Raw genomic sequence first — 25,082 nt, 5'->3', positions numbered from 1 at the left:
ATTTGCTTCTTGGATTTGAGGATCCAGTTCTTTCCACAAGTTTGGGAAGTTCTTGTTGACTATTTGTTTGAATATACTCTGTTTCCTTTTCTCTTTCTTCTTCTGGTTTGCCCATTATTCTTATATTCCTCTTCTGATGTAGTCAGAAAGTACTTGTAGAGTTCTGTCATTTCTTTTAAGTTTCAAGTCTTTCTTCTTCCATCCATGTCATTTCCAGATTTCTACCTTCTATGTCACTGATTCTTTTCTCCATCAGGTCAACTCTACTACCTAAGCTGGCTATTTCATTCTTCATTTCTTTTACTGTGTTCTTAATCTCCAGAAATTCTATTTGGTTCTTTTAAAAAATTTCAGTCTCATTGGTAAAATGTTCACTTTGTTCTTTGATTGTGTTTCTGAGTTCATTAAACTGCCTGTCTATGTTTTCTTGCATCTCGTTGAGTTTTTTAAGAAGTGCAATCTTGAATTCTCTGTCATTTAAGTCACATATTTCCATGTCTTTAAATTAATTTTTTGGAGACTTTTCATTTTTTTCCTGAGCTGTCTTGTTACCTTGGTTATTCATGGCAATTAATGACTTATTATTTCTCTTCCTAGGCATCTACAGGGATAAATTCTGCAACCGGTTGTTAGAAAGAGGTCTTTCTTTTATTTTACAGTAGGTGTTGGTAGAACGTTTTATTTTTTCTCCCGCTGCAGCCTGTTACTCTCTCTCACACCATAGTGTTATATTTTGTCTACACTATGCTAGCTTCTCACACAATGTGGGGGTTCCCTGGAATGCAGGCTTCTCTTCTGTTAACAATTTGCCTAGGTCACAGGGTGCAACCTCCATGGGGGAGATGTGGAGAGCTTCTGAAGTTCCAAACCTCTTCCTGCACCAGATTCAGAGCACTTGTGTTTCAGCAGTTCTGTTTACTCCTGCAGGGATCCACCCAGATAGGTGGGACATGGGCGGGGTTGGTTGTGAGAGGTGGTGCAGAGCAACAGTGACGACCACCACCACAACCAGTCATGCTTCCACGACTCCCTCTCTTTTGCCGGAACTAGTTGGGCTGTGAGTCTGTGTCTGTGGATCATAGTTCTCAGATCTGCAAATATTCTGTTCTTTTGATCTGACACTGCTACTGTTCCCCTTGTAGTACCTGGCAGGTGGGGGTGGGGTAAGCTCTGGTAGGGTAGGGAGGCGGTGACTAGGCTCAGTGCCTAAGGCTTCTGTTCTCTGTTGGGCAGTGAGGGCTTAAACTACCTTTTTCAGCCTTCTTCCCTTTGTCTTTGCTCTGAGGTCTCTGTCATGAGTATTGGGTTCAGCTGTGTTATATGCTGTCCTCTCAGCTCTGTGGGCCATACGTGGAGACCTAGCAGTTTATGTTTTTTTCCTCTCCCACAGGTGTGGTATTTCTGGAATGCAGCAAATTTGCAGCACCAAGTTAGGTCTGCGTCCTGTGCTTGTGTGGCCCCATCTCCCTTCCCTTCTCCCCAGTTTATGCAGTTTTCCCACCTTTAGATTATTTCAGTGGTACACCTGTTAACCTTGCCTGTCTACTGCGCAGGGAGTTCTTTGTGGAGTTATAGTTGTTCAATTTGTTGTAAATTCCTGGGGAGATTTCAAGAGGCTCACCTCACGCCACCATTTTTATGAAGTCATCCCCGAATTGTATTTTTAGTTTTATTTTTATTTGTCTCTAGGTATCTTTTGATGTATTCCTTGATCTCATTGTTAATTTGTGCATTGTTTAGTAGCATGTTATTTAGCCTCCATGTGTTTGTTTTTCAGTTTTTTTCATGTAATCAATTTCTAGTTCTATATCTTGTGATCAAAGATGATGCTTGGTAGGATTTAATCTTCTTAAATATTGAGGCTTATTTTGTGGCCTAACATGTCTGTTTTAGAGAATGCTCCATGTGCACTAGGAAACAATGTATATTCTGCTGGTTTGGGGGGAATGCTCTAAAAATATCCATTATATCTATCTGGACTAATGTGTCATTTATAGCTGCTGTTTGCTGGTTGATTTTCTGTCTGGAAGATCTGTCTATTGGTGTCAGTGGGGTGTTAAACTCCCCCACTATGATTGTGTGACTGTCAATCTCTCCCTTTATGTCAGTTAATATTTGCCTTATGTATGTAGGTGTTACTACGTTGGGTACATAAATGTTTACAAAGGTTATATCCTCATATTAAATTGATCCTTATATCATTATGAAATATCCGTCTTTGTCTCTTACTATAGTCTTTGTTTTATAGTCTATTTTGTCTGATATAAGTATTAGTACTCCAGATTTCTTTTATTTTTTTTTCTTTTGCATGGCATATCTTTTCCCATCCCTTTACTTTCAGTTTGTGTGTTTTTCAATCTGAAATGGGTCTCTTGTAGACAGCCTATGTATGCATCTTGTTTTCTTATCCTTTTAACTAACCTATGTTTTTTGATTGGAACATGTAAACCATTTACATTTAAAGTGATTATTGATAGGTACATAGTTATTGCCATTTCCTTATTTATAGTTATATTCCCCCCTCCACCCATTTCTTCAAGAGTCCATTTCATATTTCTTGTATTACTGGTTTGTTGTTGGTAATAAATTCATTACCAGTAATGAATTCATTACTGTTGTTGGTGATGAATTCCTTTAGCTTTTTCTTGTCTGAGAAGCACTGTATCTCTCCATTAATTTTAAATGATAGGCTGGCAGGGTAGGTGGTCTTGGTTGTAGTTTCTTACTTTTCATCATTTTGAATATGTCCTGTCAATCCCTCTGGCCTGCAGTTTCTGTTGAGAAATTCACTGACAGCCTTATGGGAGCTCCCTTGTAGGTAACTAACTCTCTTTCTTTTGCTGTTTTTAAGATTCTCTTTGTCTTTAACCTTTGGCATTTAATATATGATGTGTCTTGGTGTGGGCCTGTTTGGATTCATCTTGTTTGGGACTCTCTGTGGTTTCTAGATTTGTATGTCTATTTCCTTTGCCAGGTTAGGGAAGTTTTCTATCATTATTCCTACAAATAGATTCTTGATCCCTTGCTCCCTTTATTTTCTTTCTAGTATTCCTACGAATACTAGTGCAAATGTTGTTACACTTGATGTTGTCCCAGAGGTGTTTTAAAGTACCTTAAAATTTTTTTTTCTTTTTGCTGTTCTGATTGGGTATTTTCTGCTACCTTGTCTAACTTGCTGATTTGATCCTCTGCTTCATCTAATCTGCTGTTAATTCTTTCTAGTGTATTCTTCATTTCAGTTATCATATTCTTCATTTCTGACTGGTTCTTTTTTATGGTTTTTATTTCCTTTTTTTAATTTTTATTGTTGCTGTCTCTGTTGATGTTCTCACTAAGTTCCTTACATATCCTTAGAACCAGTGTTTTGAACTCTGTATCTGGTAGATTGCTTGACTACATTTCATTTAGTTCTTTTTCTGGAGTTTTCTCCTGTTCTTTCATTTGGGATTATTTTTATTATTTCCTTGTTTTGGCTGGCTTTCTGTATTTGTTTCTATGTATTAGGTAGATCTGCTATGTCTTCACTTCTTGGCAGGGTGGCTTTATGTATTAGGTGTCCTGTGAGGCCCAGTGTCACAGTCTATCTGGTCACATGAGCTGGATGGTTCAAAGGTGTCCCTTGTGTGGGTTGTGTGTGCCTTCTTGTTGCAGTTGAGCCTTGATTGTTTTTTTCTTTTTGTGTGTGTGTGCACTTCTTTTTATTTATTTATTTATTTATTTATTTATTATTTTTTTAAATTTATTAGTTTCAGGTGTACAAGACAAGGTAATACTTAGACGTTCATCATTTATATCCCTCACACTGTGAACCCTCCTCCCCCCATCCACTATCCCTCCGACCTCACACCGAGCCATCACATTATATATATAAAATTATAGTTGGCATGCATTAATGTTTAGCTTCTGGTGTACAATGCCATGATCAGGCATCCACAATATCCCTGAGGTGGTCTCCCAAATAGGACGCATGTCCATCGGATACCCAACAAAATCTTTACAACATTATTGAATACCTTCCCCAAATTAATTTTCAAAAAACCCTGAGGCCATCTTGTGGTTACTAGCTGCTTCCTAATCCCTTCACCTTTCCCCTTATCGCCAACCCCCACCCCCCGCCCATCTATCAACTCTCGGTTTTTTTTTTGTGTCCCCAAAACTGTTTCTGATTAGTTCATTCACATATTCTTTCCTTTAGATTCCACATATAAGTGAGATCATATGGTACTTGTCTTTCTCTTTCTGACTTATTTCACTTACCATAATGTTCTCTAGATCCATCCATGTTGTTGCAAATGATAAGATTTCTTTCTTCTTTATGGCTGCGCAATACTCCATTGTATAAATGTACCACAGCTTCTTAATCCAGTCATCTACTGATGGGCATTTCGGTTGTTTCCATATCTTGGCTATTGTGTAAAGTGCTGCAATAAACATAGGAGTGCATACTTGTGGGGAGCCATTATTTACTGTTGCTCTGAAGCCTAATGAGCTGGCTCAGACATTATCTCTGTAAAGAACCTTGAGAGTGTTTTTTCAAGTTGCTGAGGAATGAGGTGGGAGTGGCCGTTTTCCGGGACACAGATAAATGGTGACTATCAGGATAATTGGTAGTCTCTTTCATGTGATAATTACTTTGGAGAGTTTTGTAGTGATTTGTAGTTTCTTTGTAGAAGTTAGAAAATTTACTCTCTGTAAGATAACACAAGCCAGTGAATGTTAAACTGCACGTACCTAAAGGATATAAATTGGTGAAGGTGATTAAATCAGGCGCTCCAGCATCCCTGGAGACCGGCCGCATCATCATTTGTGTGAGTGTCTCTTTTTTCATTCCCACTCCCCCCTTTAGGGACCGTTCGATTCGTGGCGGCTGGCCTGTCACACTTGGCGCCCGAACAGGGACCTGAATACGGGGTAACAGTGAGGAACACCGTGTGGATAGGGCCCGGCTCGCAAAGAGGAGCTTATTTCATTGGATGCACGGTGAGTGAGACACGGTCCCCCTCGGTCAAATGAGTGTGTGAGTGATTGCTTTCATTGTGTGAAAGAAGGGCCAAGGTTAGGGAAAAGAGATGGGTCACGCTAGCAGCAAGGACCTTTATGTTAGAGGACTTAAGAAATTACTCGCCGCCCGTGGCAGCAGGGTGAGCAGAGAACAGTTAGATAAATTTTTAGAATTTGTAAAAGAAGTTTGCCCGTGGTTTCCAGACGAAGGTACCGTCAGCCTGGAAACCTGGGAGAAAGTTGGAGAGCGAGTGTAGAATTATTATACTGCCCACGGACCTCAGCGGGTCCCGGTAGAAACATTCGGACTATGGACATTAATAAGGGACTGCTTGGACCTTAGACATGAAGGCTGTAAGTTGGAGAAAGTAAAACAGGCAGGGAATGCGGAACTTCCCGTATCTGCCACCTCTCCGGAGGAAGGAGAGGAGGGGAAGGGAACTCCCATGCATGGTAAAGCTCCTATGCATAATAAAGAGCTTGCTAGCCAGAAATTACCTGACGAACAGCGGGAAGATTTAGATATGCAAGATCAAGAAGGCTTGGAGGAGGCTGCGGCTAAAATTGATAGAAAAAAATATCCCTCAGTAGTGGCTGCAGCTCAAGAAAGCAGAGAGCCCGCAGATCCGATTATACACTTTCTCAGCAAATGAAGATTCTTCAGGGACAGCTAGTAATACTTAAGGTTGCTAGAGAGGGAGAAGATTGCCTCGGACCCCCCCGAGTGCCTTATTCTGGGGAAGATGTTATCAGACCTCCCCTGATTGATTATACCGAACCATGGAATCCAGGGGGTAGGGATCCCCCTGTAAATAATTCCACTGCTCTGCCTCCTGAGGAGCCTCGCATATGGGATCCCCCATTTCCACCACCGATATTGTATTAACTCCTGAGATGGGAATACAAGTTTTACCCACAGGGGTTTTTGGACCTTTACCACCTAAAACTGTAGGCTTGTTATTAGGAAAAAGCAGTACTACTTTAAAAGGAATTCAGGTTTCTCCAGGAGTTATTGATGAGGATTTTACTGGAGAGATTAAGATCATGACTCATTCGCCTTTGAATATCTTGGCTATACCTGCGGGGACTCGCATTGCTCAGTTAATTATTTTGCCTCGTATTAAAGTAGGAAAAATTAGGCAAGGTCAGGAATGTGGAGATCAAGGATTTGGTTCTTCTGATGCTTATTGGGTTCAGGAAATAAAAAGAGATCGGCCAGTTTTACAACTTAAAATAAATGGAAAGAGTTTTCAAGGGCTTTTAGATACTGGAGCTGATGTATCCTGCATAGCTGCTGAGCATTGGCCTTCTAATTGGCCGACACACAGTACTAATACAAATTTACAAGGCATAGGCCAATCTCATTCCCCTCAACAGAGCAGTAATCTTTTGTCGTGGCAAGATGAGGAAGGACATCAGGCAACTTTTCAGCCATATATTATCTCTGGCCTCCCAGTTAATCTTTGGGGACGGGATATTATGATATTATGATATTATATGGGAGTTTATCTTTTTAGCCCAAGCACTCAAGTGACTCAGCAGATGTTTAATCAAGGGCTCCTCCCAGGACAAGGCTTAGGTACAGAGGGACAGGGACGACAGGAACCCATTTCGCCTAATCCTAATTTACAAAGAACAGGCTTGGGGTATTTTCCCCGGGGGTCATAGATTTACCTGTACTCCACCAAAAAACAGCAGAGGCTATGACTTGGAAATCTGATACGCCTGTGTGGATAGATCAGTGGCCCCTAACTCAAGAAAAAATATTAGCCGCTCAAGCGCTTGTACAGGAGCAGCTTAAAAAAGGCCATGTGGTTGAGTCTAATTCACCTTGGAATTCGCCTATTTTTGTCATTAAAAAAAAGTCAGGAGGATGGAGATTTCTGCAAGATTTAAAAAAAGTTAATGAGACTGTTGAGGTCATGGGTGCCCTTCAGCCAGGGTTGCCACATCCCTCCGCCATTCCTAAAGATACCTACAAAATAGTTTTAGATTTAAAAGACTGCTTTTACAATATATTACTTCATCCTCAAGATTGTAAGAGATTTGCTTTCAGCATTCCTAGCCCAAATTTTCAAGAACCTATGAAAAGATATCAGTGGCGAGTCCTTCCCCAGGGCATGGCAAATAGCCCCACCTTATGTCAAAAGTTTGTTAACAAAACAATTGATAACACCAGAAAGCAATTCCCTTCTGTTTATATCATTCATTATATGGATGACATATTGTTAGCCTGCAAAAAAGAAGGGATATTATTAGCTTGCTTTGTAAACATGAAAGAAAATCTTCTGGCCTCGGGTCTTATTATTGCACCTGAGAAAGTACAGAGAAGTGAACCTTACTCTTACTTGGGATTTCAGCTGTTTGCTCAGTATTTTTCTCCACAAAAGATAGAGCTTAGAAAAGATCATCTCAAATCTCTTAATGATTTTCAAAAGTTGTTAGGAGATATTAATTGGCTGCGCCCTTCTTTGGGTTTAACTACTGGAGATTTAAAACCGCTGTTTGAAATTTTAAAAGGGGATTCTGATCCGACTTCCCCCAGGTCTCTTACTGAGCCTGCAAGGGAGGCTCTTTCTAAGGTTGAAAAAGCCATTCAGCAACAGCGTGTTTCTTTTTTAGATTATGCTAAACCTCTGTATGTGTATATTTTACAGACCAAACACACGCCCACGGCGGTGTTATGGCAAGAAGGGCCACTTAGATGGATACATCTCCATGTGGCTGCTCAGAGAAATCTTACTCCTTATCATGAATTTGTAGCCAGTTTAATTCAAGAGAGCCGCTTAGAAGCTTGAAAATATTATGGAAAGGAGCCAGATTCAATCGTTGTTCCTTTTACAAAGGCACAGATTCAAGGCTTGATGCAGTTTACAGACAGCTTTCCTATTGCCTTGGCTCATTTTGCAGGAACTTTGGATAATCATTATCCCAAGCATAAATTGCTTCAATTTTTTCAACATCATAATCCAATTTTCCCTTCAATTGTGTCTCATATTCCTATTCCTGCTGTACCTAATGTTTTTACTGATGGATCTAGTAATGGAGTGGCTGTTTATGCGCTCAATCAACAAAATATCAGAAGGCTACAAACGCCTCCAGCATCAGCTCAAATAGTTGAGCTGCGAGCAGTTCATATGGTATTGCTTGATTTTGCTCGCCAGTCTTTTAATTTATTCTCTAACAGCCATTATGTGGTCCGTGCAGTCAGGAATTTAAAAACTGTACCTTTTATTGCCACTAGTAATCCTGTTATTCAGGACTTGTTTCTTCAGATACAACAAGCCATTCAGCTGCGTTGTAAAAAATTTTATATTGGCCATATTAGAGCTCACTCTAATCTTCCAGGACCTTTAGCTCTAGGAAATCAAATTGCAGATTCTGCTACGCAGCTCATTGCCTTAACTCAAATAGAAAAGGCACAACAGGCTCATAGCCTCCATCATCAAAATAGCCAGAGCCTGAGATTACAGTGTAAGATCCCCAGAGAAGCAGCACGCCAGATAGTGAAACAGTGTCCTAACTGTTCACATTTACAGCCTGTACCTCATTATGGAGTCAATCCTTGAGGCTTATGTCCTAATGATCTCTGGCAAATGGATGTAACTCATGTACCTGAGTTTGGAAAGTTAAAATATGTTCATGTCTCCATAGATACATTTTCTGGATTTGTTGTGGCTACTGTTCAAACAGGAGAGGCTGCTTCTCATGTTATTAGGCATTGTCTTGCTGCATTTGCTATGATTGGAACTCCTAAAAAACTTAAAACAGATAATGGCTCTGGTTATACCAGCAAAAAATTTGCTTTATTTTGCCAACAATTTTCGATTAATCATGTTACTGGCATTCCTTACAATCCCCAAGGCCAAGGAATTGTTAAACGTACTCATGGCACATTAAAAATTAATTTACAAAAAATAAAAAAGGGGGAGTTATATCCCCTGACGCCTCATAATTACCTGTCTCATTCTCTCTTTATTCAAAATTTTTTTACTTTGGATGCCTATGGTAAGAGTGCAGCAGATCGCTTTTGGCATCCTTCTGCCAGCCCTCAGGCCTTGGTTAAATGGAAGGACCCACTTACGGGTTCGTGGCAAGGCCCAGACCCGGTCCTCATATGGGGCCGAGGACATGTTTGTGTTTTTCCACAGGATGCAGACAGCCCTCGGTGGCTGCCAGAAAGATTGGTGCGACATGTGGACCCTCTACCTACTGATGATGCTGATGACCCTCAGCAATGCAACAGATGACCAGACGTATTGGGCCTATGTACCTGATCCACCTCTCCTCCACCCTGCTGTGTGGGATGGTCCTGAAATTCCAGTCTATGTCAATGATACTCATGCTTTAGGATTGCCTTCTGATGGACACATGAAATTGCATTTGGAAAAGAATTTCACTTATATTGGTAAAGGAATAGGTTTGCCTATTTGTATTGCCAAAAATAAGTCAACATCTGGGTGCCTGTGTAGTTCTCCGGTTACCATGCACCTTAATGATTCTTTAGTTGGATGGACTATTCGTCTCAACATGCTAGGCAACTGGTCTGTAGGACGCCAGGTCATTCTGCCCGTCCCCCCGTCGCGTCCATCTTGTAATAAGAGACTGAGATTGAACACAGAGACTGTTCCATGGAAAGACTGTCCAGGCAATGCTTCTTTTCGTTATGACATTCCTGGAACAAACAGATATATTATTGACTGGTTGAGAAGTAATCGGTCAGGATGGGACCGAGAATTGATTGCTGGACTCTGGATTTCTGATGCACAGTATCAGCAAAATTCTTTATGGAAACTTATGGGAGTAATAGATGAGGTTATTCAAATGGTTGAGTTTTGTAAATCAGGTACTCCTTGTACTCCTGTAACTATTTTAAAAGATGGAACTAGAGACTGGTCTATTACTAAAACTATTAATGTATCTGCTTGTGTTCCTTCCCCTTATGCTTTATTGATTGGAAATGTTAATGTAAATTTTATAGAGAATCAGTTTCATGTATCTTGCAATAATTGTTCTCTTGCAAATTGTGTCTCATGGGTACCTCAGGGAACTCAAGTTATGGTACTTAAGCAACCTTCATTTGTTATGCTTCCTGTTAATATTTCTGGTCCTTAGTATACAGAAAAAAGCTTGCAGATTTTTAAAGAAATCGAGTATGCCTTAAGCAGACAAAAACGGTTTGTTGGACTTTTAATTGCAGGAATTATGGCTTTGGTTACTATTGTTGCAACTGCTGCTACAGCAGCTGTAGCTCTTTCTCAAACTATTCAAAATGCTCATTATGCTAATACTCTTACAAAGAATGTTACTTTGGCTTTAGGAATTCAAGAAGATGTTGATGTAAAATTGGAACAAAAGGTAAATGCCCTGTATGATACAGTTCAGTACATGGGAGATGTGATTCAGAGTTTAAAAGTTAGATCTCATTTGGAGTGTCATTCAGAATATCATTGGATATGTGTCACTTCTAAAAAGTATAATCAAAGTCAATATAATTAAAATCGGGTTCGTTTTTACATCTTCAAGGAATTTGGCATGATGCTAATGTGTCTCTAGATATGCTTCAGCTTCATAATGAGATTAAAAATATAAAAAAAGCTGAGCCATTGAAATTTGATGCTGCCCAGGCTGCTTCAGAATTTATTGATGTTCTTAAGAATGTTATGCCTTCTATGCCAAATCTCACTCATTCTATTTTGATTTTTCATATGTTGAGCATCTGTGTCTGTGTGATTCTGTGCCTACTTCCCATCCTCATAAAGCATTTCATTAATCAAATGCTAGAGTTGCGAGCTGATATTTATCAGCTGAAACTTAAGACAAGGCCTTGATTCCCTCTCCCCCCTGTGCCTAATGGGACGGGTTAGCCAAAGACGGGTAAGTCTTAAGGAGCCTTTCAACACCTAAGACAGGGCTTGTATTGTGTAATACAAATACCAATGACGGGCAAGTTAATAAGGTTATCCTGAGATGCCTAAGCCAGGCACCTTCACCTTGCTTTTTGCTATATTAAATTTTTGCTGCATTAAAATAAAAAAGGGGGAGATGTGGGGAGCCATTATTTACTGTTGCTCTGAAGCCTAATGAACTGGCTCAGACATTATCTCTGTAAAGAACCTTGAGAGTATTTTTGCAAGTTGCTGAGGAATGAGGTGGGAGTGGCCGTTTTCCTGGACACAGATAAATGGTGACTATCAGGATAATTGGTAGTCTCTTTCATGTGATAATTACTTTGGAGAGTTTTGTAGTGATTTGTAGTTTCTTTGTAGAAGTTAGAAAATTTACTCTCTGTAAGATAACACAAGCCAGTGAACGTTAAACTGCACGTACCTAAAGGATATAAATTGGTGAAGGTGATTAAATCAGGCGCTCCAGCATCCCTGGAGACCGGCCGCATCATCATTTGTGTGAGTGTCTCTTTTTTCATTCCCACTCCCCCCTTTAGGGACCGTTCAATTCGTGGCGGCTGGCCCGTCACACATACTGATTTTTGAATTGCAGTTTTGGATTTCTCTGGGTAGATGCCTAGAAGTGGAATTACTGGATCATAGGGTAGTTCCATTTTCAGATTCCTGAGATACCTCCATACTGTTTTCCATAGTGAGCCTTGATTGTTTTTGGCACATCATTGGGTGGGACTGACCTTCAGGCATACTGACTGTGAGTATTGGCCATGATCACAGTGTATGAACGGCTATGCAGGGTCTGACCCCATGGAGTGGGATTTGCTCCAGCATTCTCTGGTGCCTGCTGAGATCTCCTTTTGTGTGTGCTGCTTGTGGGTTTAATTAGGTGGTGTCATGATTTGAAGCTGGCCACTGGGTGTGCTGGTTCTGGGTCTCTTGGGAGGGGCTCCTATTCAGGCCCAGGTCAGCCGCTGCCTGTGACACGTCCAGGGCTTCCTGGTAGGAGGTACAAAGTGATCCACAGTTGGTCACTACCTGTACTGGATCTGGAGGAGTGTGGGAAAGGCCAAAGTGGGATCCGAGCCTGGCCATCACCAGCAACCAGTCTGGGGCAGCTCAGCAAAAGGCTGAGGGCATCCTGAGGACTGCTGCCACCTATCTTCTACCTATAAGGCTTAGCTAGTGAAAGAAACTTGGGTGACATGGGAGTTTGGTGGGTCAGGGTCTCAGGAAGTCACCAGCATTGGGCAAATGCTCTTAAACTGGTTAATGCAGATTTTGTTCTAAGCCTGGGACCACTCTGAAAAAGGCTCAGAGCACACTGATGTCAGCTGCTGCCTCCCTGTGGCATGCAGACTCCTGAAAACTGTCCAAGGAAGACTACAGTGCAGGGCAACAATGGCTACCCACAGGCTGCCATAACAGCCTCTGGTGGCACCCAAGTTAGGTGAGGGAGTCTCAGGGAGTCACCAGTGTGGGGCAAGTGGTATTCAATGGGTTAATGCAGATTCAGATTTGACCCCAGTTGTGAGCCTGGGTCCACTCCACAAAAGTCTCAGAGCACACTGATGCTAGCTGCCACCTGTCTGAGGTCTGCTGACCCTCACTAGTTGTCCAAGAAAGGCTGCAGTGCAGGCCAACATTTGCTGCCTGTCAGCCATGAAATAGCCTCTGGCATTGTGCAAGTTAAGTGGGGTGGAGTCTCAGGGAGTTATCAGGGTGGAGTGAGAGGAACTCACCAGGCCAGTGAAAATTCAGATTTAGCTATGTGTGGGGTGGGCTCAACACAGAAAAGATGGCATCCACCTACTAGGTACACAGGAGGAGGGCTCAACACAGGGTGACTTTCCCTCTACCCATCACCCTGCAGCCACACAACTTAATCTCTTCCCGTATGTCACTGATACCTCCCACGCAGCAATCCCTCTACCAAGCCCAGGGTGAGTGCCTGAGACTGAGAATATCTGTTTGTGGGCCCTTTAAGAGGATGCTGGGGTTTCCAGCTGCCTTACATCTCACTTGGGCCAATGGAATTTCCGCTGATTTTCACAGCCAGAGGCAAGGGGGTCTCCTTTCCCTGGAACTGGTGCTCTGGGATGTGGAGCCCAGTGTAGGGCTTGGATCCCTTGCTCTTTTGGGGGGCGGGGCTCCGCAGCTGAGATGTCTCTCCCAATTCTTGACTGCAACATGTGAGTGTGGGGCCAGCCTGTTTTCTCTTTCCACCCTACTACTAGTCTTGAGGTGGCTTTTTGTTTACATCTTTAGTTACAGAAATTCTGTTCAGCTAGTGTTTGGATGGTTCTCTAGTTTGATGAGAATTTTTTTAGGCCTTCTCCTCTAAGCTAAATATTCCCAGAGAGAAAGAAACATTCCAACAATAGGTAGGTAGGGGTCTGTTAGTCCTTTTTGCCAATCCCGAAACCTTATCTATTCATCTCAAAATACTTGTAAGTATTGGGACATTAGAAACATAATTGTCTTGCTAAGTTAAATTTAATGATGGAAATTAACTATCTAGATCACTGAAAAATAAGAAAAAATACTGAAACATTAATTATCAAACATAAGTTTATCTTATTTTGGCTTCCTATTGCAGAAAAACTAAAGATAAATTTGGGTCTATTAGTAAACATGTCTTGTGCCACAGTGAGAAATTTACTTTAAGAAAGCACATTTCTAAAAATTTTGAGAAGTATTTATAAATTTGCCAAGCCCCAGAATACTAACATAAAAGACAGCTTGTAAGTGTTTACTTATCAGTTTTCATTAGAAATTAAGGTTTTTAAAGGTTAAAAATCCTAATATATGTAATTGAAGCTACTGGAAATAATAAGGGAGACAGGAGTGAGTGTATGCAAAGAAAAGAAGGATGTGTTTTGTATGAGGAATAAAGATGCATTTTGTTAAGGGAATTGAGAGTAATTTTGTTTAAACTACAACTTCTGGTTATGAAGGACAAACTAGATATATAATAAAAGGGAAAGAGAATTTTACCTTGTGTAATTAAGCTGGCTAAAAATTGAATTGTTATTACAAAGTTTTTAAAAATTAAGCTTTAATATCAATGGTGTAGTTATGTAAAACCAAAACTTAATTTCCTAAACAGTTTTTCTTTTTGAGTAATCTGCCAAGATTATGGGTTTTATCAAAATATATATTTTTTGTTTTTTATGTCGTTTTAATCATTAGAAACATAATTGTCCTGTAAATATGTCTCCCAAACTCCAACTTGGAGAAAACTTCCATACCTTCTCAGAAAACTGAATTTTCTCAGTAGTAAGAGCTAACCTTCTGTATCTGTCTTTGAAATAATTTACTGCCACTTTGGTCAAATAGATAATTAAGTATTGTTTCATAATAATCTGTGATCCTATTTAGGCAAATGTCCAAACATTAAGCCTTCTTTATGTTGTGTCAAGGTATAGGTTATGTGTTCCAGAAATTATGTTTAATTCCTGGAAGTCTGGTATGTCTTGACATGAGATATTGTCTGTCATCAAGACTGAAGCTCGGCCGGCCCAGTGGCTCAGGTGGTTGGAACACTGCTGAGGTAGCCGGTTTGATTCCCACATGGGCCAGTGAGTTGCGCCCTCTACAGCTAAGACTGAAAGGACAACAACTTGAAGCTGAATGGCACCCTCCACAAATAAGATTGAAAGGACAACAATTTGACTTGGAAAAAAAGTTCTGGAAGTACACACTGTTCCCCAATAAAGTCCTGTACCCCTTCCCCAATTAAAAAAAAATCTTAAAAACAAAAAGATACTGGTCTTTAAGATAGTTCTTCAGAAACAAGTTTGTCGTTCCAGTGGACCTGAACAATCAAACCAAATGTACCAGTCTCCACATAGGCTGTATCACACCCATACTCATCCAGCAGGATGGAAAGCATCCATCAATTATACCTTGCAGCTAGATAGGATGTCTTCTACTAATCTCTTGTAAACCCAGGCATCACCCTTAAGCCTCCCCCTCCTGATACCCACCACATTGGGTTTTTGAAGCTGGCATACTTCTATTTCAAACTGCATTGTCACTTTGCCAAAATCTGACTGTGTTTGACACTTCACTGTATAGCCCTTTTGCACAAAGTCAACATGCTTCTTTGGAAGAATAGATATTTCATTCAAGAATTGATCTGGATTCACTAATTTGGTTGTGGGCACATTATAGTGAAGCTTTCGTCTTTTTGGCCCATCTTTGGCAGAGCCCTTTCTTTTGCTCCTGGTAAGCACAGTGATAACTTTATCCAACTCCTTTTCAAGGCTCCCAAACACTTTGGTTCCTTTTCTTTTAGGAGTATCCTCTACATGTGCTTGGTTGAGATCCAGTTCCACTGAGTGACACTGCCTCTCAGGACAAATGACACCCGTGATTAAGTTCTCTGTTCCTGCTGAATTGACTGGCATTTTAATTGGGGTTTCTTTCAGGCACTGGTTTCTAATTTTCGAGGGTGCAGTGTAATGATTTGGGGTAGTATTTCTCTTTTATGCTGGTTTTTATTAACTGGAGTCTGGCTCAGGAAATACAAAACACTCTTCATTCTTTACAGCAGACTTAGGAATATATACATTCTTTTTGTTCTCTAATTTATTGGCAGATGCTCTGTATAAAACTGGAGTTACTGATTTAGATTCCGGACCATTTGATTCCGGCCAATGCTTTGCAAACTGTGGTGTTCAGGGAGTAGCCACACCTGTAGATGAACTGTCGTCACACCATTCATAGTTTATTAATCCAGCCACATTACTTTCATCACTTGTGGTCACATCTTCTAGACTTAAGTTCTTTGACTTGACATTTGTGAGTGGGGTACCATAGGAAACAGGAGGAAGCCTTAAACGAACTGGTTTTCCTCGAGCCTTCTTGGCTAGAAGCAGAAGATAGGTAGCTGTGAGGTGATCATACTGCCAAGGATTCTTACTTTCCCATTCGACAGGACAGTTGTAATCTTGCAAGATCCAGGAATGGCTCAGAAGATTTTTCACAGAAATCCATTTCTTTGGGTCCACCTGTAACATTTGTTGAAGGAGAATGCTACTGGGAGAGCCACTTAGGAACCTCACATTTCCCTCTCATAATCTTCTACAAAGCCATGACATTATCATCATCAAATGGTAGAAAGCCACACATAAGCACATATAGGAGTATGCCCATGCTCCAAACATCTGCCTCTGACCCTGGATATGATTTGCCTTGTATTAATTCAGGTGCTGCATAAGCAAGACTCCCATAGCATGTCTGGAGATGGTAATTCTTGTTACCCTTGGGTTTCACACAGAGACCAAAGTCAATCAGCTTTAATTTATGATATTCATCAAACAGAAAGTTTTCTGGTTTGAGGTCCCTGTGAACATAGCCCTGGCTGTGCACATAAGCAACCATAGACATGATCTGACGGAAGACAATTCAGGTCTCTTCCTCGGATAGGCGATCCTGGGAAATCATGTAGTCCAACAGTTTTCCTCCAGAACAATACTCAAGAACTATGAATATTTTGTTGGCTGTTTCTAACACATGGTAGAGTTGACATATATGCTGATGTCTCAGGTTCTTCAAAGCATCAATCTCCATTTTGATTCAGGGCAAATCACTCCCTAGTGCACTTTTATCCATGATTTTTATAGCTACCATTTCTCCAGTGAGGATATGACAGGCAAGTTTGAACTTTGCAGAGCCACCTGTCCCAATAGTTTCATATAATTCATAGTTTTTGAGAAGTTAATCATAATCTTTCACGGTTCTCCTAGAAGTTCACTCAAAAAGCCTGAGAGGCGGAGGGATGGAGGAGCCCACCTGGTCCGAGGTGAAACGGAGAGGGAGGAAAACACCTAGCAGACTTTTCGAGTGTGTGGTTTGGGCTCTCAAAAACATTCTGAAGTGAAACTGGTTTTTGTATTGCAGGTGCATAATGCCACTGCTTTGGATGATGTAAGGTGTCAGCAGGTTTACCTACATTTGCACTAATGGAAACACATTAGTGAAAAAGGAAACACAGTAAAAAAGGAAATAATATCTTAGTGTTATGAAAGCAGGTTTGACCATATGGATCCCTGAAAGATTCCTGGGAACTCCCCTGAGAGTGGACAACACTCTGAGAATCAATGGTGTACAAGATGAGGTATTGAAAAATAAGTTGAATTTTGATAGCAGGACGAAGAGTGGGAACATCAAGAAGGCAGTAAAACGTGAGGTGTATCTAAGGGACAGTGGGTAGGATATTTTTGTTTGGAGGGGAGAGAAGCAGAGGCAGATGAAGTTGCAAAGATACTGTGAAAGGCCTAGAACGCCTTCATGATAATCAATTAGGTTTAAACCACACAGAAGAAGCTAGGGTGAGCGGTTTTTTGTTTTGTTTTCGAAAGTTGTAATTTCAATTCATATAAAAATTAAGCTGGCCATGTTTACTAGTTATAAAATAAAAATAACAGCATAGCTGTTTTTCTCATAAGGAATTCTAGGGAATGAAAAAATAAACATGTGGTAAAATGCTTTGCTGTAAGAAACATGCTGCACTTTTATGTTAATTTAGACAGCACTACTTTCAGAAGGAAAAATAAGAACCCATGTAAGCACATATTCTGAATCTGAGTTACTTTTCATGTTATATAATTTAATCTTATTTATTTATTTATTTATTTATTTATTAGTTTCAGGTGTACAAGACAAGGTAATACTTAGACGTTCATCATTTATATCCCTCACACTGTGAACCCCCCTCCCCCCATCCACTATCCCTCCGACCTCACACTGAACCATCACATTATATATATAAAATTATAGTTGGCATTCATTAATGTTTAGCTTCTGGTGTACAATGCCATGATCAGGTATCCACAGTATCCCTGAGGTGGTCTCCCAAATAGGATGCATGTCCATCGGATACCCAACAAAATCTTTTACAACATTATTGAATACCTTCCCCAAATTAATTTTCAAAAAAACCCTGAGGCCATCTTGTGGTTACCAGCTGCTTCCAAATCCCTTCACCTTTCCCCTTATCCCCAACCCCCTCCCACACACCCATCTAACAACTCTCGGTTTTTTCTTTGTGTCCCCAAAACTGTTTCTGATTAGTTCATTCACATAGTCTTTTCTTTAGATTCCATATATAAGTGAGATCATATGGTACTTGTCTTTCTCTTTCTGACTTATTTCACTTAACATAATGTTCTCTAGATCCATCCATGTTGCTGCAAATGATAAGATTTCTTTCTTCTTTATGGCTGCGTAATACTCCATTGTATAAATGTACCACAGCTTCTTAATCCAGTCATCTACCGATGGGCATTTCAGTTGTTTCCATATCTTGGCTATTGTGTAAAGTGCTGCAATAAACATAGGAGTGCATACAGATTTTTGAATTGGAGTTTTGGATTTCTCCGGGTAGATGCCTAGGAGTGGAATTACTGGATCATAGGGTAGTTCCATTTTCAGATTCCTGAGATACCTCCATACTGTTTTCCATAGTGGCTGCACTAATCTGCAATCCCACCAACAGTGCACTAGCGTTCCCTTTTCTCCACATCCACGCCAGCATTTGTTGTTTGTTGATTTATTGATGATAGCCATTTTGACTGGAGTGAGGTGGTATCTCCTTGTGGTTTTTATTTGCATTTCTCTGATGGTTAGTGAGGTTGAGCATTTCTTCATATGTCTTCTTGCCTTCTGTATGTCCTTTTTAGAAAAATGTCTCCTCAAGTCCTCTGCCCATTTTTTAATTGGGTTGTTTGTTTTTTTGGAGTTGAGTTGAGTAAGTTTTTTGTAGATTTGTGATATTAATCCCTTATCAGATATATCATTGGCAAATATCTTTTCCCATACAGTAGGATCCCTTTTTGTTTTATTGATGGTTTCCTTTGCTGTGAAAAAACTTTTTAGTTTGATGTAATCCCCCATGTTTATTTTTTCTCTTACTTCCCTCGCGCGAGGGGATATATCAGTGAAAATCTTACTCTGGGTAATGTCCGTGAAGTTTCTTCCTATATTTTCTTCTAGATATTTTATGGTTTCAGATCTTACATTTAAGTCTTTAAGCCATTTTGAATTTGTTTTTGTATATGGTGTAAGGAGGTGGTCCAGCTTCATTTTCTTGCATGTGTCTGTCCAGGTTTCCCAACACCACTTATTGAACAGACTGTCTTTACCCCATCGTACATTCTTGCTTCCATTGTCGTAGATTAGATGGGCATATAGGCATGGATTTACGTCTGGAATCTCTATTCTGTTCCATTGATCTATGTGTCTATTTTTATGCCAGTACCATGCTGTTTTGATTACTGTAGCCTTGTAGTATAGTTTGAAATCAGGTATCGTTATACCTCCCACTTTGTTCTTATTTCTCAAGATTGCTGAGGCTATCCGGGGTCTTTTATGGTCCCATATAAATTTTAGGATTATATGTTCTATTTCTGTGAAAAACGTCGTTGGTAGTTTGATAGGAATTGCGTTGAATATGTATATTGCCTTAGGGAGTATGGACATTTTAACTATATTAATTCTTCCTATCCATGAACATGGAATGTGTTTCCATCTATTTATGTCTTCTTTCATTTCTTTCTTCAGTGTTGTATAATTTTCTGAGTACAGATCTTTTAGATCTTTGGTTAGATTTATTACCAGATATTTTATGGTCTTTGGAGCAATTGTAAATGGAATTGTTTTTTTAATTTCTCCTTCTGCTATTTTATCATTGGTATATACAAATGCAACTGATTTCCGAATATTAATTTTATATCCTGCTACTTTACTAAATTCATCTATCAGTTCTAATAGTTTCTTGGTGGAGTCTTTAGGGTTCTCTATATATAGTATCATATCATCTGAATATAATGATAATTTTACTTCCTCCTTACCAATTTGGATGCCTTTTATTTCTTTCTCTTGTCTGATTGCTGTGTCTAGAACTTCCAGCACTATGTTGAATAGAAGTGGAGAAAGTGGGCAACCTTGTCTTGTTCCTGATCTTAGGGGGAATGGTTTTAGCTTTTCCCCATTGAGTATGATGTTAGCTGTGGGTTTGTCATATATGGCCTTTATTATGTTAAGATATGATCCCTCTATTCCCACTTTCTTAAGGGTTTTTATCATAAAAGGTTGCTGTATTTTATCAAATGCTTTTTCTGCATCTATTGATATGATCATGTGATTTTTATTTTTCATTTTGTTAATGTGGTGTATCACATTAATTGATTTGCGGATGTTGAACCACCCCTGCATACCAGGGATGAATCCCACTTGATCATGGTGTATCATCTTTTTAATGTATTGCTGAATTCTGTTTGCTAATATTTTGTTGATAATTTTTGCATCTATGTTCATTAGAGATATCAGCCTGTAGTTTTTTTTTTTTGTGGTGTCTTTGTCTGCTTTTGGGATCAGGGTGATAGTGGCTTCGGAAAAAGTGTTTGGGAGTCTTCCTTCCTTCTGGATTTTTTGGAAGAGCTTGAGGAGAATAGGTGATAATTCTTTTTTGAATGTTTTGAAAAATTCACCTGTAAAGCCATCTGGTCCAGGGCTCTTGTTTGTTGGGAGATTATTGATTACTGATTCAATTTCCCTGGTGGTAATCAGACTGTTCAGGCTTTCTGTTTCTTCTTGAGTTAGCCTTGGAAGGTTGTGCGCCTCTAGAAAATTGTCCATTTTTTCAAGGTTGTCAAATTTGTTGGCATATAGTTGCTCATAGTAATTTCTTAAAATTTTTTGTATTTCTGTGGTGTCTGTTGTCACTTCTCCTCTTTCATTTCTGATTTTATTAATTTGGGTCCTCTCTCTCCTTTTTTAAATGAGTATGGCTAAAGGTTTGTCAATTTTGTTTATCTTCTCTAAGAACCAACTCTTGGATTCATTGATCTTTTGTATTGTTTTTCTGGTTTCTATTTCATTTATTTCTGCTCTGATCCTTATTATCTCCTTCTTTGTGTTCCCTTTGGGTTTATTTTGCTGTTCTTTTTCCAGATCCCTTAAGTGTGAAGATAAACTGTGAATTAGTGATGTTTCTTGTTTCTTTAGGTAGGCCTGCAGTGCTATGAACTTCCCTCTTAGGACTGCTTTCGCAGCATCCCATAGATTTTGGGTCGTCGTGTTCTCATTCTCATATGTCTCGAGATATCTTGATTTCTTCTTTGATCTGCTGCTTGACCCATTCATTATTTAGCAACATGTTATTCAGCCTCCATGAATTGGTGTATCTTCCTGGTTTTTTTCCCCTGTAGTTCATTTCTAATTTCATAGCACTGTGGTCAGAGAGGACAATTGGTATGATTTCAATTTTCTTAAATTCATCACGGCTTGTTTTGTGTCCTAACATATGATCTATCTTAGAAAATGTTCCATGTGCACTTGAGAAGAACGTGTATTCTGCAGCATTGGGGTGAAATGCTCTGAAAATATCAATTAAATCCAACTGCTCCAAAGTATCATTTAAGGCTGTTGTTTCCATATTGATTTTCTGTCTGGAGGACCTGTCCCTTGCTGTCAGAGGTGTGTTGAAGTCCCCTACTATGATAGTGTTGCTGTTGATCTCTGTCTTTATGTCCATCAGTACCTGTTTTATATATTTAGGTGGTCCTATGTTAGGTGCATAGATGTTTACTAGGGTTATGTCCTCTTGTCGGATTGATCCCTTTATTATTATGTAGTGCCCATCTTTGTCTTTTAATATGTTCTTCATTTTAAAGTCTATTTTGTCAGATATAAGTATTGCAACTCCAGCTTTTTTTTTGCTTCCATTTGCATGAAATATGTTACTCCAACCCTTCACTTTCAGCCTGTGTGTGTCTTTTGATCTGAAATGAGTCTCTTGTATACAGCACATACAAGGGTCTTGCTTCCTTATCCACTCAGCCACCCTATGTCTCTTGATTGGAGCGTTTAATCCATTTACATTTAAAGTGATTATTGATAGGTACATAGTTATTGCCATTTTTAAATTTGTAGTAAATTGTTTTCATCTTTCTTCTATTTACAGAAGTCCTTTTAGTATTTCTTGCAATGCTGGCTTGGTTGTAATAAATTCTTTCAGTTTGTTCTTTTCTGGGAAGCTCTTTATCTCTCCATCAACTTTAAATGATAGCCTTGCTGGATAAAGCAATCTAGGTTGTAGGCCTTTGTGTTCCATCACTTTGAGTATCTCCTGCCACTCCCTCCTGGCCTTCAATGTTTCTGTAGAAAAGTCATTTGATAGTCTTATGGGAGTTCCCTTGTATGTAACCTTCTGCCTTTCTCTTGCTGCTTTCAAGATTCTCTCTTTGTCTTTAAGCTTTGCCATTTTAACTATAATGTGTCTTGGTGTGGGCCTGTTTGGGTTTATCCTGGTTGGAACTCTCTGCACTTCCTGGGCTTGTATGTTGGTTTCTTTCATCAGGTTAGGGAAGTTTTCGGACATTATTACCTCAAATATGTTCTCAGTCCCTTGCTTCTTCTCTTCGCCTTCTGGTATTCCTATGATCCGCATGTTGTTGCGCTTGATGTTATCCCAGAGGTCTCTTAACCCATCTTCATTGTTTTTTATTCTTTTTTCTTTCTGTTGTTCAGTTTGAGTGATCTCTGCTAACTTGTCTTCTAAGTCGCTGATTCGATCCTCTGCTTCATCTAACCTGCTGGTCATTCCTTCAAGTGAGTTCTTAATTTCGGTAATTGTGTTCTTTAGTTCTAGCTGGTTGTTCGTTAAGATTTCTACATCCTTTTTTAGTTTTAACTGGTTGTTCTTTATGATTTCCATATCCTTCTTTATGTCTTCGCTAAGCTCCTTAAACATTCTTATCACCAGTGTTCTGAACTCTGTCTCTGACATGTTGGTTACCTCTGCTTCATTTGGTTCCAGTTGTGGAGGTTTCTTCTGTTCTTTTATTTGGGACATGTTTCTTTGTCTCCCCATTGTGACTGACTCTCTGTGCTTGCTTTGATGTAGTAGGAAGATCCCCTAGAGCTCTTAGTTCTTGCTGGATTATCTTATGTATTATTTGTCCTTTATATTTGACTTGGACTATTTCGTTCTTCACCTCTGCATGTGCTCCACAGGTGGTTCGTGTGTTTAGTATATCGTCCTGTTCAAGAAGAACTTTAATTGCTTTTTGCTTGTGAGTAGGTGGGTTTAACTCCTAGGCCGTCTAGTTGTGAAACTTGGCTCTGCCCACCGCAGGGTGTTCTGCTGGGTGAGGGTTGGCCACTTAAATGAGGTTTGGCCTCTATGGGCTCTTGTGCCTTCAGAGAATTCCCTCTGGGTGTCTGACTTGTAGGTCAAACCCGGTAGTACTCTGGTTTGGTCCAGAGTTGGCTTCTGGATATGTTGAATCTTGTGCCTCTTAAGCTGGGCCCTGTTAGGGCAGTTTCAGCACAAATCAAGTTATGAAGTACAACAACAACAACAACAACAACAAAGAAAACAAATCAAGTACATTCACATGTAAAATACAACCGACAATCCCCACTCAACATAGGCAAAGGTATCAAAGAAATAAAGACAGAACAAAGCAAATCACAACAAGCAGAAAGAAAAAAAGAAGAAAAGAAAGAAAGAAAAAAAAGAAAAAGAAAAGAAAAAAAGAGAAAAAAAGAGAAAAAAAAAGAAGAAAAAAAAAAGGGAAACAACAACAACAACAACAACAACAAAACAAAAACCACCAAGCAAAACAAAACAGAAAGCAGCACCAGTCTTGGCTTAAGCCCACCAAGTAATCTCCAGGTTGTCTTCGGCTGTGCCAGAGTTCCCTGCCTAGTGCGCAGGCAGTGCTAGTCACCTGGTGCCCAAAGTGAATTTGGGAATGTAGATTTAAATGCGAGGGGCTGAGGGGTCTGGATGACAGTTTTCAGAGAGACCGTGCAGTTTCTGTTCTTTCCTGCACAAATGCACGCTGAGAGTAGCTCCACCAGCCCTGTGCCCAGTACTCCTGAGTCTTAGGGCCCTCCTTCCGTGGGTGTGTGGGAGGGGGCGGGCGGGAGATCTCTAAGCTGCTGAAAGCCGGGAGCTGCGTCTGCAGCTTACTGCTGAACTCAGGGAGTGCTTCCGCGGTTGCCCTTGCCCCGCCCCAGGCCAGCCAGAAAGGGTGGGGGCTGGGGATAAAGGGGTCTTCTCCCTCCCAGGCCAGCCACGTCACACTCCTCCCGCAGGCCTGAAAAGGTGGTGGCTGGAGGTGTGGGAGTCTCCTCTCTCCTCGTCCAGCCTCTTCCGAAGGTCAGAGCTGGCTGCCCATCTTCCCAGCGCCTGAGCACAGACTCCCCTCTGTAATCTGACACTACTCTTCAGTTCAGGGGTCATTTTAAGTCTCTGGAAAAGCGGGGGGAGGATTCGAAAAGCGCGGTGAGGGGCCCAGGTGTGGCGTCTGAGTTCTTTGTCTGCCCTAGGGCCTACGAGCTGCCCGCCCCGGCGGGAGCGATCAGCTGTGGGACGCAGGGAAAGAGCCCACCTCTTGGACCCTGCGCTCTCCGCTGCACCCTGGGCTCCCGTGGGACTCTAGAGCCCCGGGTGCTGCCTGCTGCTGCTCCTGTGGGCACGCTCCTCTTGCCCTCCTCGCTCCTCCCCCGCTCGCCCAACTAGCGCACCTCAAAGCAAACCTTCCACGAGTCTCCGCTCAGTCCTGGGAGCCACGCAGCGCAGCGGTTGCTGTACGGCCTGGGTTCCGCTGTGGGGGGGTTAGTGTTTTCACTTCGTGCGCCTCTCTCCTCCCCCGCTTGCCTAACTAGCACACTCCAAAGCAAACCTTCCACGAGTCTGCGCTCCGTCGTCCTGGGCGCCAGCGGTGGCGGTTGCCGCTGGCCTCGGCTCCGAGGGGGTGGGGGTGGGGGGGGCGCGCTTCCACTTCGCTGTCCTGCCTCCTCCCCTGCTTGCAATCCGCGCACACCTTCAGGTAATTCCTCCATGAGTCTCCCCGCTGTTCTGCATGTTCTATATCTCCCTGTGTCTTTAGAGCTGCGGTTTACCGCCGCTGCCGCAGCCGCCGCCGCCGCCGCCGGCCTGATTCCACCACGAGACCGCGCGTTTCCACTCCGCTCCCTTCCTTCTTCCCCTGCTCGCCCAATTTGCGCACCTTCAAGTAATCCTTCCACGAGTCTCTTAGCTGTTCTGCGTGATGAGCAAAGAGTTGTTTGATGGGTTCTATGTCCCGTTTGTAGTAAGATCCGGAGGAGAACTCAGAAAATGTGCCCCGCTGCCGCCATTCCTATGAAATTGTGTTT

At 41.0% G+C, this 25,082-nt stretch overlaps 1 protein-coding gene and 1 pseudogene across 2 annotated transcripts in view; one reads left to right on the top strand and one right to left on the bottom strand.

The window, feature by feature from the left end:
• PLEKHF2 (pleckstrin homology and FYVE domain containing 2) overlaps positions 1 to 11,402 on the top strand; it is a 136,328-nt gene extending 124,926 nt beyond the window's left edge. Inside the window, exons 2-3 of the transcript XR_013994733.1 lie at positions 4,847 to 4,980; positions 9,153 to 11,402. The gene's annotated coding sequence lies outside the window, so the exon portion shown is untranslated. The remainder of the gene's footprint in view (positions 1 to 4,846; positions 4,981 to 9,152) is intronic.
• A 3,404-nt stretch (positions 11,403 to 14,806) lies between these two features.
• LOC308506489 (maternal embryonic leucine zipper kinase-like) lies at positions 14,807 to 16,636 on the bottom strand (annotated as a pseudogene). The gene is made up of 3 exons: positions 16,589 to 16,636; positions 16,387 to 16,502; positions 14,807 to 16,254 (listed from the first exon to the last, which is right to left on the bottom strand). The product of its transcript is annotated as a maternal embryonic leucine zipper kinase-like (transcript).
• Positions 16,637 to 25,082: the final 8,446 nt, after the last annotated feature.

The sequence above is a fragment of the Rhinolophus hipposideros genome (genome assembly GCF_964194185.1).
Source record: "Rhinolophus hipposideros genome assembly, chromosome: 13".
In the NCBI taxonomy this organism is placed as follows: domain Eukaryota; kingdom Metazoa; phylum Chordata; class Mammalia; order Chiroptera; family Rhinolophidae; genus Rhinolophus; species Rhinolophus hipposideros.
The sequence above is the reverse complement of the archived record's forward strand: the minus strand, read 5'-3'. Positions and strand labels throughout refer to the sequence as shown.